Below are 17,694 nucleotides of genomic sequence, written 5' to 3'. Positions count from 1 at the left end.
ACCAAAAGGGGGCCCCCCCAAAAAAACTCCACTTGTAAATGTCATAGCTATAACCTTTTTTTTTACCAGCCACTCCTTTGATGCAGTTAAGAAGGGGTAATGCTTTTAACTGTGATTTGAGCATCAGTGTGCATCTGCACGATTTCTCATCATGAGCAACCACTACAGGGGTTTAAAGAAAGGGTGAAAATTTGAGGGGAAGAGATTTGCTTTTGGAGATGGAATGCAGTTAAGAATGATATTATATATGTGCATCTGTATAGATTTCTCATCATGAACCCATGACTGTTTTACTTGATGCTGTAAACAGAACATGATAACTTGGAGCTGTGATATTGACTAGATTTATATTGTATTAGAGAGAAATGGTTGGGAATGTACAGTTTTTGGGAATGTACAGTATGCTGGTTTGGATAGGCTACTATAATCTTCAGATTTGAGTAAATGTTTTATTGATGGTAATAATTTCAAATCCCTTTACAGATTTAAAATATGGTAACCACGCTTCCATAGGTGAACGGAGAGATCGTCATAAATCAGGAGACCAATTTTACTCCTTATTCTCCTGGAAGAATTGATGGCCAGGCATTTACATTTGATAACATAAGGCCAACAAACTACACCAACAGCCATCAGAGGAGGAACAGGAACCTGTTTGTTTGAAAAAAGTACAAAGACTGAACAGGATTTTGTTAGAATTTCATGCATCAGTGTTCTGTCAGTGTTTATATGGAGACTTTGATAAATATGTGTATATATACATGAAATGTGTAGGGAGTATTCAGTAATCTTTTTTCCAAATTTCAGTCAACCTCTGATGGCAAAGACAGTGAAGAGCATGTGCCTATTAGACCTCGGGCTGTTATTACACAGGGAAATAAGAAATGTTACCCTTTGTGATTAAATGGAGTGGAGGAGGCCAAGCTGTGGCTATTGCTGGCACATTTAATCAATGGCAGAGTATTCCTATGGTGAAAAGGTAAAGTTTCAAAATAGTATCCCCAAGGCTTCTGCTTCCTGAATGCAGCTATTTTCTGGCATCCTTTCATATTTCTTAAAATTTTAAATATATGAAAGAAAACTATATTTTGTCCATTTTATCATAGTAGAAAATCAGACTCCTTTTACTTGTGTGTACAGTATAGCATTTAGTCTATTGATATCAGAGAGGAGAGGGATAGAGAAGAGGGGGATAGGGAAGAGAGGGATAGAGAGGAGGGGGATAGGGAGGAGAGGGATAGGGAGGAGGGGGATAGGGAGGAGGGGGATAGGGAGGAGGGGGATAGGGAGGAGGGGGATAGGGAGGAGGGGATAGGGAGGAGGGGATAGGGAGGAGGGGATAGGGAGGAGGGGGATAGGGAGGAGGGGGATAGGGAGGAGAGTGATAGGGGAGGGGGATAGGGAGGAGGGGATAGGGAGGAGGGGGATAGGGAGGAGAAGGATAGGGAGGAGGGGGATAGGAGGAGGGGGATAGGGAGGAGGGGATAGGGAGGAGAGGGATAGGGAGGTTATGACTGGTTGGCAGTGATAATGGTTATGACGGCTTGACTCTTTATTAACGAAGAGTACAACACAGTAAGGGAACACATGAGAGGATGTCTTAGGCTAAGTGCTGTTGTGTGGGGTCGTTCATCCAGCCTTTAGGTCGTAGGCTGGTCTGACCTTATCACATTGGCCCCTGAGCACAAACTGAGAGGTCAGACGAGGTCAGATAAAATCGTCATCTACGCCATCGCTGAGTTGATGGTTCTAATTTGGTCTTGGAGCCACGTGGTAAACAGCCAAGTGGTCTATTGGTAAAATGGCTTTACACTTTAGACAGAGAACCAGAGCAAAGCTGTCTCGTACTGCAGTCAATCACTGTTGGGTGCAGCACGAGACAGCTTGAGGTGTTTTGCTGATGGCTGTGAGATAACATTCCACTCTCAGTAAAAGGTGTCCCAAGTGTCACTGAATATGAGCATACATCCTGGCACAATCAGTACAAGTGTCACATGGCATTTGTTAGTGTTTACTATGATATGATAACACATCATCAATGGGATATAATGTCTGATATATTAATATATTATACTTTTCCAGTGAAAAAGACTTTGTTGCCATTGTGGACCTCCCAGAAGGACATCATGAATATAAATTTCTTGTTGATGGTGAATGGAAGTATAATGAAAATGAGGCTGCTTGTGATAATAACATTGGCTCATTAAACAATGTTATCACTATCAAGGAGAGTGATTTTGAAGAATTTGAAAATGCACTTCTCCGAGATCCAAATGATAGAATGACAAAACTTATGGTGTGTTCAGGCTCTGACAAAGAAAAGGTGAAGGTAAGTGCCATAATGATTTGTATAACATGGTTATTATTGACATCAACTACAGAAAAATGTGAGCATTAGAAGGTGCATGATCAGCATACAAATAGGTTAACAGCATGATTTTAGTTTGGCTGTTGAATAGATCTATAAAATTTTCATGCAATTATTATTATTATTATTATTATTATTATTATATATATATATATATATATATATATATATATATATATATATATATATATATATATATTTTTTTTTTTTTTTTTTTTTTTTTTATTGATGCAAAAATTATTGTCTGATTGTTTACATAATGTAGTTTACATAGTATTACTCATTGTACATTAAGAAATTGGTCAGATAGTAATTTAGGCAGAAGTTATTGTAGTATGTGTAATACAATTGTGCATGCTCACTCGTGTGTGTACACATGTGCATGTGTGTGCACGAGAACATATTTCTGTATCCCAAATTTAGCATATAAGCAGTGAATTTGGCAATTGCTAAGTAAATGCATGTTGGATATTTGAAAAACCATAACTATCATTTTAACATTAAGAATGTATACCCAGGGGCCTTCCAGCATATTGTAGAGAATCCATATGTATGATGATTAATAAATTGTTATTATTAAAGCTCACATTTAACATGATTATCATTTAGCATATGTTTTATCAGATTTATGCAATCTTCTATAACATAGAAATGTAAAGTTGTCTGAATAAAATAATGATAAAAAAAATATTTAGAAATATGAGACATCTATACTAGAAGAAATAATAAGAGAGAGAGAGAGTGAGTGAGTGAGGGAGTGAGTTAGTTATTACTATATAAACTTCCAAGAATTAAACTCGTCAATACACCCGCACCCACACACTCATCTGTCTTGGAGCTGTTGGTATATATATGAAAAAAGGGAGATGTTTGATAAGGAACTCTCTGAACTACTGGCAAACCTCCACCTCTGGTGCCATGGCTTTAGCTGATGGAAGCCAAGCTTCCATGATGGAAAAATTGGGCATTTCCCATGGTGCTATATTTGAATGAACCAGGGTATCGATGGTAGAGAGATCTATACCAACTTTCTCAACGAGGTCATGGAGTCACGTGTCAAAGGGCCTAATAACTCTATTGCCATTAGGATGGCTTGGGTCTCGAGCCACCTTTGAGGCATAGGTCAGTGCTAGTTGGCTGCCTCTGAGTCTGAGGGGAAGTACTCCTGACTCCACTCAAGACGCTCGATCCGAGTACACTTCAGGGCTCCAACACACACAAACAAGCATTCTGTACAACATCCAAACTTTTCAAAATTGAGTTTGATGCCTAACCATACATGATTGACCCATAATCTACTACAGACCTAATAAGGGCTTTATATATCATTAACAAAGACTTTCTATCACTCCCAATTTGTTGCCAGAAATGCACTTTAATAAATTTAGCACGCCTTGACATTTATTCTTAACTGACCAATGTGGGCTTTCCAATTGAGTCTATGATCAAAGAGTAGACAGAAATCTAGCAGAATTTTGAAAAGGTATTGGGTGGCTGTCTAGAGTTAGTCTGATGTTCGGCTCCCTCCTATGTGAAAAAATTACCCCAATACTCTTTCTTGTGGAAAACTTCCCCACTGGAGGCCCCATTTATGAATCAGTGCCAGTTGGATGCAATTTTCGAGAATTCTGCATTACTGCCATATTGCACAATCTCAGTGTACAGTGAGTATTTAAGATTCCGAGGGGAACTGGTAAGATGTCATTTATCATACATAGAAATAATGTTGGCGACAAGACAAGGACCCCGTTTGCCTGGACAAAAATGTCTAAAAAGTGATGTCAGAAAAGAGTTTGACAGAGAAAGTTCTGTCAGGTATGAAATTTTGTCATGTCGTAGGCTTTTTCTATATCTAAAAATACTGAAATCAAAAATTTCTTTTTGGCAATTGCCTCTTGAATAACCAGTTTTACTTGTTGATCAGCAAATTACTGGAATTTAAAAAATGCAACAGCCTACTGTTAACTACTGACCTTGCATAAGCAACTTGTCAGTGCAATTGGGCGGTAGGAGATGGTGGTTCTAGGATTTTCCCCGCCTTTCAATATGGGAATGATATGGGCGAAATGCTATGAGTTTGGAAAAGTGTGGCTCTTCCAAATTTCATTGTACACTTCTAGCAACTTAATCATGGCATCATCATTAAGTTTATCATCTCATATCGAATATCATCGGGGCCTGGGGATGTTCCTCTAACGGCTCCTAGGGCTGGGACAAGCTCTTCCATTGTTAGATCTTTATTGTAATCAAAGTCATCTCCTGTGGCAAGAGAAATAGGTTGCAGCTCAGCTGCTTCCTTGGTGGCCAGGAATGCAGGATGGTAATTTTCAGAGCTGCTTGTATATGAGAACTGCCCGGCGAGTGCATTGGCTATGTTTCTTGGTGAATCGAAATTGGTACCCTCATGAATATTTTTAATTTTGACAGATGTTTTTTATTTTATTTATTTTATTGACAGTGGACCAAGCTTGTGATATTGTGGTGTTGCTGTTAATTGTAGAGACAAAGCTCTGCCAAGAGTCTCTTTTTGCTTGTCTAATTGTTCTACGAGTCCTTGCTCTTGCTTGTTTGTAATTGCAAAAGTTCTCATTATTGATGGTATTTTTGAAAAGCCTGTAGGCCCTATTGCGTTTGCACAGCACCCTGCTGCAAACAGGTGTCCACCATGGAACTCTATGCTTAACACTATCTGTCGAAGTTTTAGGCATGGATATCATTGCTGCATCTAAAATTGAATTCTGAATATTGTTTACTTTATCATCAATGGTTTCTCCAACAACTTTGAGCTTGAAGCTCATTGTGAAGGCAACCCAGTCTGCTCTTTTTACTTTAAATTTAGGTGCTGAAGGCATTATTGGTGTATCACATGAATATTCAATAAAAATAGGAAGGTGATCACTTCCCAGCGAGTTGTCAATGGTGTGCCACAGGCACTTGGCTGCTATTGATGAAGAGACCTGCTATTGATGAAGAGACCGGTGATAGGTCAGTAATACTCAAAGTATCGGTATTATCGTCCACCCGCGTCGGGCTACCATCGTTCAGAAGGACCAAATCAGAATCATTAATCAACTTAGCTACTTGCTCACCTTAACCATCCACCCGTAGGGAACCCCATAACATATGATGAGCATTAAAATCACCTAAAATTAATTCATTTTGTGGCTGACTATTCTGAAGAGCAAAAAGCTCATCATAAATTACCACATTTTCAGGTGGACAATAAACTGAACATGCAGTCAGATACGTGTTATTGATTTTTACTTTGCATGCGACAAACTCCAAAGTAGAATCAATTGCCACTTCAGTGAAAGGGATTCTTTGGTGGATGTACAATCCTTCTGACACAGATAATAGTTCCTCAACGAAACGACCTCATCAGACACGAGGTGTGTTAAGTGCATTTCTTGGAGAACTATAATATCGGGAGCATAGTACAAGGCTAATAATTTAAGGTCATTTATTCTAGTTCTAAGACTTTGACAGTTCCATTGTACAATGGTTATCGAAAAGATATGTTTTGTAGGGTTTGGAAATGCCTTGTCCGCCAGTTTTCTTTTTTTTTTTATGGGAGGGAGGGGCTTCCTCTCCCTCACCTTGGGGACCTCCCTCAGGATGGTTTGGAGACAGAAGTCTCCATATCCTGCATCTCCTGACAAGGGAGATGATGCAGCCATTTGGTCGACCAATTTAGTCAGTTGATACACTTTATTCTTTAATAGTTTGTTTCAGTTCAGCAATTTCTTTATCTTTATCCACAAGCTGTTGACTAACATTACTTGCACTAGGGGTGATGTTGGTTACTGCTGCAGCATAGGAAGTATCAGATTTGTGTGTCAAACTTTCCACTTTCCTCTTAGCTTCAGTATAACTAACTTCATGTTTTTTCATATATGCTAATGTCTCAGTCTCCTTCAGGCTACTGCCCTCAGCAGAGCCTGACTGATGGGGACCTCCAGTTAGCACATTTGGAAATTTGACTAGTACAGGTGATGGTGTCATGAGCTTCAGCAAAATTACAATGCATTGTCCTTTGGATATAAGGTCTTACTTGGACACATTCATATCTGATATTGACATATTCAGAGATTTTATTTAAAGCAAAGGTCAGAAAACACAGTCCAGTTTTCGTTTGCACATTCCCATCCTTCTTGGTCATACAATGAATGTCTACTATATCTTAGTCCATCATGCTCTCAAGAATTTCCCTTTTTTCCATCATCCATAAATCCCTGTGAAAGATTACTCCCTTACAGGTATCTGGGCCAATAGGGATAGTTACTTTAATTCTGAAATCACAAATTTGTGTCAGCTTAAGTAAATTCTTAATCTGGGAGTTATATTGTACTTTAAGAAGGAGGCTTCAATCTCGCAATTTTTTGATAAAATCAAAATCTCCGTCCACTTGACCATCAAGGACCTTTTTGATGATAAAGGGGTTCACGTTCAAAAGCGATTCATTTTCATTCATGCATTTAACCATTCATGAACCTTGCATTCTCGGTAGGGATTTTGAAAAGAGGTCTTCTAGGTTTGTCATTAATAGGGGTTCCATTGTTCAGAGTTGAATTGGTTGTAGAGTGGTCATGGGTCGCTCCTCCTCCTTGAAGATAAGAAGGGGTAGCTGGGGTAGCATCCATCCTGGGTATTGGACCAGATTTGACCCCTTGGCCCGAAGCCGTAGTCCTGAAGGAATAAAAAAACTCTTCAACGTAAACAGCAATGGTTAAGAGAGTAAGGCAGTTTTCCGTCCTCTACCCCCCAGTGGAAGCCTGTTTGCATTCTCCAGAACCAAAGAGGGATCGAGTTATGTGGAAGACACCTCCTTACTGCTGGTAGGCTCAGGGAAGTCACATGAAGAGAGGAAGAGAAATCAGTACAAAAGATAAAGTGCCTCAAAGGATGCCTCGGACTACTGGGCCTCCCTACCAGGGGTCAATCCCTGTAAGGGCTACTCTGCTGTAGAAGAGTGCTGCGGGTCTGAGGTGGGGTGCTGACTACCACTACTGTAGTCTCATGCGACCTGCAAATACAAGGCATTGAGAGTGCAAGCAAAGCACAAAGTGCTGAAAAAGTCTGAAAAGTCAGAAGTTTACACTATGAAATCTACGTTATAGGATTCAGAAGCAATAATGGCGAGCATGACGAGGGGCCCCGGACACCAGGGTAACTCCTGAGGCACAAGGCTTTCAGTTTATTGCTGCTGCTTCAGAAAGAGAAGGTCTGAACATAACAAGATGTCATACATGAATGTATTCTTCTGCAGGCTTCCATGGGATATAAATAAACTTTCTTCCACATGGAAGTGGCATCTTTTGTTCCTCTTGAATGCAGGCTAGCACTGCCCTCTCTTGGGCATTTTTCTCCCTCACTGAGAATTACACTTGAGGGGTTGGTAAATGTACTTTCCAACAGCTTGAACCATGGGCCCAGTGAATCCCAACAATGTGACTTTCATGTAGAAGGATTCACCTAGTGCCTCCAGAGCTAGTCAAGGGGGATTAATGATTATGGTTTCTAAGTGAGATGGCACTGTTAATTATGTTTCTGTTTTATGAATTTTGTTTACACAGAGATGGCTTTCACAAGCACATTGTATCCAATGAGTCAATTACCAGGCCTACCTGATCTCACCTGATGTTGGGGAAACAATGTCAATAAAAAAAAATGCATATTAAAAAAAAAATGTAAATATGAAGTATTAAGTATTAGCCACTTAGAATAAAAGAAAGGCTTGGCACATCAGAGATTGGGATGAATTGCCACATTTTTTTCACCCAAATACTTTTTCCACCCAAGGTCTGAATAAGCAAAAGTAAGAAAAGAACATTAAAATACAAAAAATAAAGAAAAACAGATAAACTTATCAAATGCATGAAGGGTCTAACCAGATTATTATTTATTTGTGAATTATATTCTGGAAATTTAAAAAATACAGACGATTTTTTGCTTTTCCTTGAAATATGCATTTCTGTTGCAGTAGAAAAGAAGGATGAATACAGTCAGGAAATCCCTGAGTACCACCAGTGGGAGAAGGTTCGAGGACCCCCTGTCTTACCCCCACACCTTCTGCAGGTCATACTCAATAAGGATACACCAATCTCGGTAAGTTTAATAGGTTATTGAGAGATGTTAAAATTATACATTCATGTATCTATTAAAGTTATCTTGAAATGATTTTTCAGGTATTGTATTTCAACTTTTGGTTTCAGTAATACATATGTACCTTTAATATAATTTTCCCCAACAGTGTGAACCAACACTACTTCCTGAACCTAACCATGTAATGCTCAACCACATGTATGCTCTGAGCATCCGTGATGGCATGATGGTTCTTTCAACATCAATTCGTTTCCGCAAGAAGTGTGTAACCACTCTCATCTACAGACCTATTGAGTAATCATCAACCATGCAAAGCTGAATATTTGTTCACACAGTTTAAATTTCCCAAGGAAACATATTCTTATAGTTGCTAGGATTATACTCATAAATTTGAAGCACAAATATTTCTGAACTGATTTTTTTTTTAACATTTAATATACTGAATCACTGACAGAGGGACTGGCAGAAGGCAAGCAATGCTTACCTTAACAGGACTGTAAATCTTACTGAAATGTTTTTTCCAAATAAAATGGATAGAATGTGAGTAGATTAATGCACCTTTTTCTTCTTACTCGGAAATAGATTGATCAATCATAACTACATAGTTTTTTCTAGTAAGAATTTACACCAGTTGTTTGACTTCTTGAATATAGGTTTATGAAATTTAATATAATAAAAAAAAAAATGACTAGTGAATTTGGAACATGAATATTAAATTATGAAATATATGACTAATACTCTAGAAATTTAAGTTAACTAAGGAACAACACCAGTTGAAGGTAATATAATAAATTTTCCATTGGTCAATTTGTTCATATTCTGAATAAATGATATGGTAGAACTTTCCCATGTATAGTAATATGCAGCAACCACTTTGTATTTGTTGATATTTGCACCTTAAATTGATTTTGTTTGTGTTTATTTGTAAATAATATATTTAGAATGTTATACATCATATATTTATTTTAATTTAGCAGAAACAGGTCAGGTCTTTAAATTGAAACAAATATTTTTCATTATTTTAAAAATGATATTATTTAAAAATAAAGTGTAACCTATGTATTAACAGAATAATTGTAGCAATTTATGGTGAAATATAAAATTTAGAAAAAAAAAAACTAGATGGAAATTTTAGTAATTGCAATCTGTACTAAGTGATTTCCTTGTAGATCACTATAATGTAGATATAACTTGCCTATTTTGAATACATTTACAACTTCATTCTTGTTTTAATATCAAGATACCTAATAGCTAGAGAACTAAAATATCAACACATCTAACAGCTAAAATATCATGTCACGAAAATATTAATCTTTTTTTAGATTAACCTAATGCCTGACACGAAAGCCCTCTCTCCCGGGTTGTATTCACAGTGGCCTGGACCCACCTGCCTGGGGATAGTGTTGTCACCATAGCGTGTGCAACATGACCATACATGCCCTGGAAAATGCGACCGGTGCACCATGTCATGTATGCACATGCTACCTAGAATATAGTCCAGGCATACCTTGGCATGTATGTACATGCCACCTGGTGGCAATATACACACACACACACACACACAATTATAACAAAACTACTGTTAAAACTTATTATGGAATGAAACATTTGCATTTTAACCTAATTAGTGCAAGCGGCAAGACTACAATGCCATGCCCATTGTAATAAAAGTTTATCTCTTGTCTTTGGCACTAATGGCCTAAAAAGTGCGATTCACCCAGGAGTATTATAGTCATACCTTCTATTTTTTTCCCCTTTTTCCTTCTTTATTTGAAAGTTTCTTTTTCTATTTTTTATTGTTTTTGGTGTTTTTAAATATTTTAATAAAAATTTAATAATCAAATTCATAAAAATTATAAAAATATGAATTTTAGTGTTTGGAAAAAAAAACAATTTTCACCAATTTTAAAGGAAGGGGGAAAAACAGGTTTGGTCGCTGGGCCAACTGTAGACTCCTTGCTGGGGGGAGCCCTTGTATGTAACAGAACTCACTAAAAATCAAAAGGGAACAGTAGATAAACCTACTGAATTGGGTTAATGGTTAATATAATTTTTTAACTCAGTGCTCCCGGAAAACTGCTGTGCTCTTTTTTTATTTTTTTGTGTGAAATGTCTCTGCACATAGATGGGCCCTTTCTAGTGCTTCCACAAGGAGTCTTTTGTAAACCCTTTGACACCTGATTTCCCTGTCCCTTTCTTGGGGGAAAAAAAGTTTTTTTTTTTATAAAGCTTGAATTCGATGTTGTTTTTTATTATGACATTATAATAAAAATGTAATAGCAATAGTAATTCAATAAAGTAATGTAAAAAAATTTTCAAAAAACATGGAAAAGGGTAAAAAGGCAAGACAGGCAATACTCATAATTGTCTCACTGGTGACTTGGTACAAGTGTAGCCATCTATGTGTAAAACAATTAAAAAAGTAAACTCACAGGGGACATGGCATGTACATACATGTCATGCCTGTCGGATTTGGGTTAACAGCACGAAAAAGTATGGGCAGCATAAAATGTGTTTTTGTCGGGCTGTTAGATTGGAAAGAGTTTGGTCATTAGGGAAAATATTGTTTTGAAAAGTAATAAAGAAGATATAGATAAAGGATATTTTTAATTGTGATAATATAGGCTACTGTTTTAAATGCTATGTATAATTTTAGATTATGGATTATTTGTGAAAAAAATGTACAATAAATATTTGAAATATAATATGATTACATAATTTTTATTTTACTTCACGTTCCACTTACAATGCATTCATTTTCAGATAATGCATTAATGTTCTAATATCAAAAATGAAAACCATGACATCTGTTGGTACAAAAATTTGTTTACTTAAATACAAGTGTAGTTATCCATTTCATATTTTTACCGTGCCATGAGTAATGAGCAACATTTTTTTTTTAAAAGGGCATAATAAGATATAATTAATGGCTTCATTACTTTATGTTCTTTTTAAAATAAGTCTATAAAAATTTTCTTGATTTTTTATAAAAAACATCAAAGAAAAATGATATAATTTAAAGAATTTATAGCACATGTTAGTGTTGGGGTTGAAAAAAATGGTCCTGTATATACAAGAAACATTATACATTTGTTGTATGTATTCTATAGCACACTGTATTAACATCCTTCTAAGTAAATACATAATAATACACCAAAAGTATGATGTTAGAATTTTCTTTTTCCATCTTTCCCCCCAAATCCTTGCCCGTTGTTTTTGTGGGGGTTTAGGAAATGGAGACTGAGGCCGAATTTGGGATCTCAGCTACCTTGAGGTTCAGCCCTTGCCCTTCTCACTATCTCTTATTTTTCCCAAGCAGGTGGGAGCCATTTTGAAAGGATAAAAGACTGACTATGTGCCAGTCATGAACAGGAGTCATGGGCATAGTACCCTTATTAGGGACTTACTCCTATATCAACTAGCCTCTCTGAATCTAACTCCTTTGGTTTACCGACCCCAGACTCTCCTTTGATCATGGCTCCAACCATCGTTACTACACCCTCTTCCTCGACATCCAAACCCCAAACCTGAATCATCTACCCAGGTAATAACTTGACCTTCAAAAGATACCCCTCACTCTTCACTCCCAATATCCTCCAACCTCCCACCTGCACAATCATCATATTCTACCTTTTCCTCCCCTTTTTACAACTCTTCAACCTTATTAACCTCACCCCCACAGTACTGTCTCACTCTTACACTACTTCCTCCTTCTCCCGTCCTCACCTCTTTAGTTCCCACTTCTACAAATCTTTTGAGTACTCTATCTAGCCAGCTATGTGGGACCAATTTTTTTTGACTCCCTCAACAGCCTCTTATTCTGATGACACCCTCTTTCAACTATATCTCCAAAAACAAGTAGACAAAGTTTTCCCTTTTGCAGTCACCTTGATCACTCATGTTCGTTACACTTAATCTGAGTCTCAAGCCCCTGCACTAATCTACTCTAAACCTTTTCCCTCCTTTTTTTCTCGTTACCTATAGGCTCGCAACCTCCACACTTCCTAATGATGCACCCATCCAAATTTCCCAACCTTTAGGCAAGTTCCTAGGGGTCTTTTTAATTCCAAACTGTCTTGGTGAGTCATATCATAGCTCCGGGCTATACAGTGGTAAGTGTCGGCGGCCCCGCCCCGGCGCGAGAAGTTGCAATTGTGCCTGGAGGTACTGCTGTTGCTGGGACCACGCGGGAAGGACTCGGTTCAGCCGAGCCAGCACCACCTAACACACGTGAGCAAATCAAAAAAAGACAGTATGTCACACCAAGAATATCCCTTGTAACAAATGGAATCAAAACCAAACTGTTTCAGACCCTCTTTCACATAACTGGGGTTGAGACTGAAAACGCTCCTTCTCTCCATATTACCCTATCCCCTCCACATTGATTATAGCTGCCATGTTTATTCTTCCGCCTTTTCCTCCTTTCATACTTAACTTGACACAGTGTACCATTGCCGTCTCCGTTTTGCCTTAGGTGCCTTTCGATCATCTCCAGTCGAGAGTTATACACCATCCCTTTCTTGACTTGCGCTCTTTTGGCTCTAGAAACTATGCTCATTTTCATTAATTTTCCCTCTCTACTAACTGTCCATCAGTCCCTTCTTCATACCTTCTCCTCCATCCAAAATCAAACATCCCACCTTCTATTTGCCTCACACATTTTCTTGCACGTGTCTTATTCACTTCTCCAGTAACCATGTCTATAAAGACAGCCCCAAAAACCCACCTTGGGAAATGGTTTTGCTGTAGTCTTCCATCTCACACATACAACTTTCCCTTTCCTCCTGAATCGAGTGTCCTTACAACAGAATTTTTACACTACCCTTTCTTCGCTTTAAAAACGTATATATTTCATCAACTCATCCATCACCATCTTCACTGACTCACACAACTAAATATCCTCATACAATCCATACACCCTATCAACCCTAAATCTGTAAATACAGGATCAGTTGTTTTTTCTGTCTACCCCACAGAAACAAAAAGTTATATTTGCCTGATACCCAGCCATGTTGGGATCCCCAGTAATGAAAAAGCAGATGCCTTGGCACAATCCACTGCCTGACCACAACCCAACAGCCTTGCTGTTCCACATCCTACCCACCGACTACTACCCTCACTTCAAAACTTTCCCCTAAAACCCGTTGGCAATATTTCTGATTGGTCTGCCACCAAAACTACAAATCAAAAACCCTTGCATCTTCCTTGTTAGCACTAGATGCTAGGAAACTGCCCTTTCCCATTTATGATAGATCACATCCGCCTCACACATTCTACCTCATGTCTTGCTCCCAAACCCCCTTTTATGTTCCTCATGCAATGTTCCTCTCTGAGTCCCAACCATCCTACTTTTATTGCTCTTACTCATCCTCCTCTCTTTCCCCGACCCCAACCTTTTCAGACATCCTCACGAAATCCCCTACCTTGTCAACTGACAATCTATTCTCCTTCCTCATACTCATGACAGACAGTCTTGCTTTGGTTGGTCAACCCAAATACAGGACCTCCTTTTTATAGGACAGGGTCCGGTCAATCATTACCCCAATTAGGGAATTCTAAGTCCATTTCCTGGATGCTCAGACTTGTGCCTTGAACAATTTATCTCGGAGCCATGGCTGGGGAGATCTTTAGTCCTGGTCTACAACACTCCTCAGATACAAGGTCAGACAATGCTGGGCTTTACTTAGGCAGTGTGTCCCAGTGGAGATGATTGCGAGATCGTCTGCATAGGAGTGATCTTGCACCCCACTGACAGGTGTATGTTGATGATGCCAAGACATTAGGGTGTTGAAAAGGGCTGGACTGAGGACCCCCCCCTGTTGTGTTTCTTTTTCTGGTGGCATGTGCCGTGATAGGTGCCCTTTGGGAATCTGACTTGGCTGTTCTGTTCCTAAAATAGTCACCTATCCAAGCCGGGAGCTTTCCTCTGATTCCCTTCTGGGTAAGGTAAGTTGTTCATGTGGGGGTTTGCCATTTTCCTTTGGGAGTCGGTTTAATTACCATTTTCTCGGCCGTCTTACCAGACAGCTGAGGAGAGAGATGGGGCGGTTTTGGGATGGGGACTATGATAGCCCCCTTCCAGCTCTGGGGTAGAGTGGAAGTTTCCCATGACTTATTGGTGAGTTGCAGGAATGAAAGCTCACCTGCTAGTCCTAGGTGGGAATGATTGGGTACGAAATCCCATCAAAACCCGGGACTGTGAAAGAACTGTTTTTTGTAGGTTTGTCTTAGTTCCCTCAGGAGAAGATAACACCTGAGTTATCGGGTTCGGCTGCCCTTTCTCTGATATGAGCAAGTCTGCCTGGTTGTAGGCGGTGTTGTTCTGCCCCCAGTTCAGCTGCCCGGGCTGTTGCTTTCTTGTTCTCGCAGAGGGTTCGTGGTGTGTGCACCTCGGGGCTTAGCGGCTAGTAGCTCGCCTTTACCCGTTGCCACAGTTTCTGTAAGGGTGGTTCGGTGGTCAAAAGGGTTCGCACTATTCCAGCCACTTTTCCTGCCTAACTTTTGGCAGTTTCCTCGGCATCCTGACTGTTTCCCTAGGAGGGCTGGGTTGTCAGGGGTTCTTGCCTTTGGGAAATTGTTTTTTTACACATGTTCACTCTGAGTTTTATTTCCTTAATCTCGTCATTAAAGTACCAGGCGTCTTTATAACTCCTGGGTCATGGCCGAGTATTAGGTATATCTGTAAGGCAGCTTGATTTATGTCATTGATAAAGTCCCGGCTTCAAGCACTTCTACGTTTTCACTCTGTGGGGGTCCATTGCTTCTAAGACAGTGAACCCAAAGGCATTCTGAAAGGCTTGCTAGTTGGCCTTGCCCTGTTTTCCATCTTGGTTTTGGTTGTGGCATTTGGGCTGAGCCAGCATCCATGAGGGTAGTAACAGTGCCATAATGGTCACTTGTGACAGTTTTTATCGACACACCATCAAATTCTCTCCAACAGAGCTGCAGTGGCCAGGGTGAGGTCTAGGACCCTTCTCTGCATGCGTTGGGTTTTCTTGGCTTTTGAGAAGAGCGAACTCGGGGAAATCTCAAGCATGTTGGCTATGTGAGGGCCTGCCGCATCCAGTTGCCTGCAGGGAGCCAGGATGGGGTGGTGTGCATTGAAGTCTACCCCTATGACCATTTTGGTTTTGTGCTGCAGTAGCACAGACCTTGGCTGTGTCTAAGCTCTTAAGCCTGGCTTTCTGTATACATTGGGACAGCTTTAGGGGGCCCCAGCCAGGTGAATCCACAGCAAAAGATTCAACATTCTCTCCACAGTGCGTTTCATCGCCTATTGCGAAACAAGGATTGGGGCTCTGAGCAGGATGATCAAACCTCTTTTTCAGCTGTGAAGCATGGGACATGATACCCTGAGAAGCTAAAAGTCCCTCTATTAATGTCTCCTGGAGCATGACGTGTTACTGTTCCTTGATTGCACTATTGCGTGGAGGACAGCATTTTTCGTATTAAAGCCATTGATGTTTCACTGTGTATGCTTAGTGTGTGTCATGATGTTATGTAGCAGTACGACCCCGTGACCTGAAGTTCAGCATAATTTCTCAGTTGGGTCCATCTTGTCCACAGCCATGTCCATGCTAATTGGACAGCAGGCTCCCCTCGTTCCCCGTCGCATACACGCGCTCGTGTACTTAAGCCACGAATCTGGAACTGAGATCAGCTTTCCCCAATTCCCAGCAACACGACAACAGCAGCAGCAACACAGAATTCAAGAAAGAGAAGGGTGGGGGTGGCCCAGCGCCATCTTTTGTGCAGCCATGGCGGCCACGTCACGATTGGATGAACGCCACTGGCCGTGACACTTCTTCCTCGGGTCACATAAATCCTTATGATGAAGGATTTATGGTTCTGACACGAGTATTTGCAGCAAGTGTCACCTGCCAGAACCGAAACCAGTGGGATGGTGGGGTAAAGGGTATGGGGTTTGGGTCCACACTATGGCAAAGGATAATGAGGTAGCGAGGGTGAGGTTATGGCAGTCACGTAGGTCAGGTGACGAGGTGAAAGATTTAAAGCGGGATGTGAGGTGGGGGAAAAGGGGAAGTTAACTTGAAATCAAAAAATGAAAAGTCAAAAACCAAAAAGAAAGAAAAAAACTTTTTAAAACGAATGAGAAACAAAAAAAGCAAAAAGAACAAAAAAGGGTGGGGGAAGGGGGCAAGGTGAAATAAAGGGGAGTGGAGGTGTTTTTTCAAAGGATGCGGCGAGCCTAAAAAACGATCCACTTCTTTTTCCCAAAGCCAAAAAAAAAAGTCATGGCCTAACCCCGGTCTCCGGGGAATGAAAGATGGTGTTGATCTTCAACCAGTCGGTATGCCAACACGGAGTGTGTCGGCTTTTTACAGCCCAAACCTACGCCATCGATGTTCAGGGGGAAGAGAGAAGTTTTTCCTGGGGAGTTCAGTTTGTATAAATCGTCTCAATCTACCATATAATCCATCTTATGTTTATTCTAAACAACGGAGTTCGCGCTTGTTAGTGTATGCTGTTTGTGGGTGCAAGGGGGGCTTGGGGAGGGGTTTTCATCAGTGTTTTTTAGATGCAGCTTCGTGCGTGGGCCGCACTTTTAATCGATATGGGAAATGTAATTTTTTTTTCTTCCCAAGCGGCTTTAAATGTTGCAAGTGAATAAAAGTAGGTAAAATTTAAACCAAGGATGGTAAAAGGGGATCTTTGAGAGGTCTTTAGTCATCGGGGGTGTTGAGCTAAATTTTGGTAAGGAGGAGTTTCGTATCTTAAAAAGAAAACTTTTTTTTGTGTCGCGTTGTCTTGTATCCCATTTACGCCCCCTTCTCGAGACGGTGTAAATTTCGTCTTTAAATGCCTGAAAACCTGAAAGCGTTGTGTCACTAAGTGGACAGCCGTCAGCAAAAAGGATAGTGAAGGTTGTGGTGCGGTCTAAAAGAAAACTGCAGAGAACTTTTTATTAGGGGGGAAAATTTAAAAATTTTGTGCTAGCTTGTACTTGGGGCCAGCATCCCAAACCGTGTAAAAGGTTATGAGAAAGGTTAGGGTTTTTCGAGTACCCCCTTTAGTCGATGTTTGATTTTTTTTGGGAAAAAAATTGCAAATGTCTGGTCACTATAGGGTGGTAATTTTTGGGGTCTAGGTCCTTTTAGGCTTTGAATGAGGGAACAAAACATTTTAAAAGGGAGGGGGAAATAGCGTAGCGAGAGAGGCGTTGTAAAGATGATCAAAGTTTGTAAAAGGTTGTCGGAAATTTT

The 17,694-nt window shown here is 39.9% G+C and overlaps 1 pseudogene; it reads left to right on the top strand.

Annotated features, from left to right (window-relative positions):
• Positions 1-151: 151 nt before the first annotated feature.
• Positions 152-8,890, top strand: LOC119589615 (annotated as a pseudogene).
• The last annotated feature ends 8,804 nt before the right edge of the window (positions 8,891-17,694 follow it).

The sequence above is a fragment of the Penaeus monodon genome, chromosome 26, assembly GCF_015228065.2.
Source record: "Penaeus monodon isolate SGIC_2016 chromosome 26, NSTDA_Pmon_1, whole genome shotgun sequence".
In the NCBI taxonomy this organism is placed as follows: domain Eukaryota; kingdom Metazoa; phylum Arthropoda; class Malacostraca; order Decapoda; family Penaeidae; genus Penaeus; species Penaeus monodon.
The sequence above is the reverse complement of the archived record's forward strand: the minus strand, read 5'-3'. Positions and strand labels throughout refer to the sequence as shown.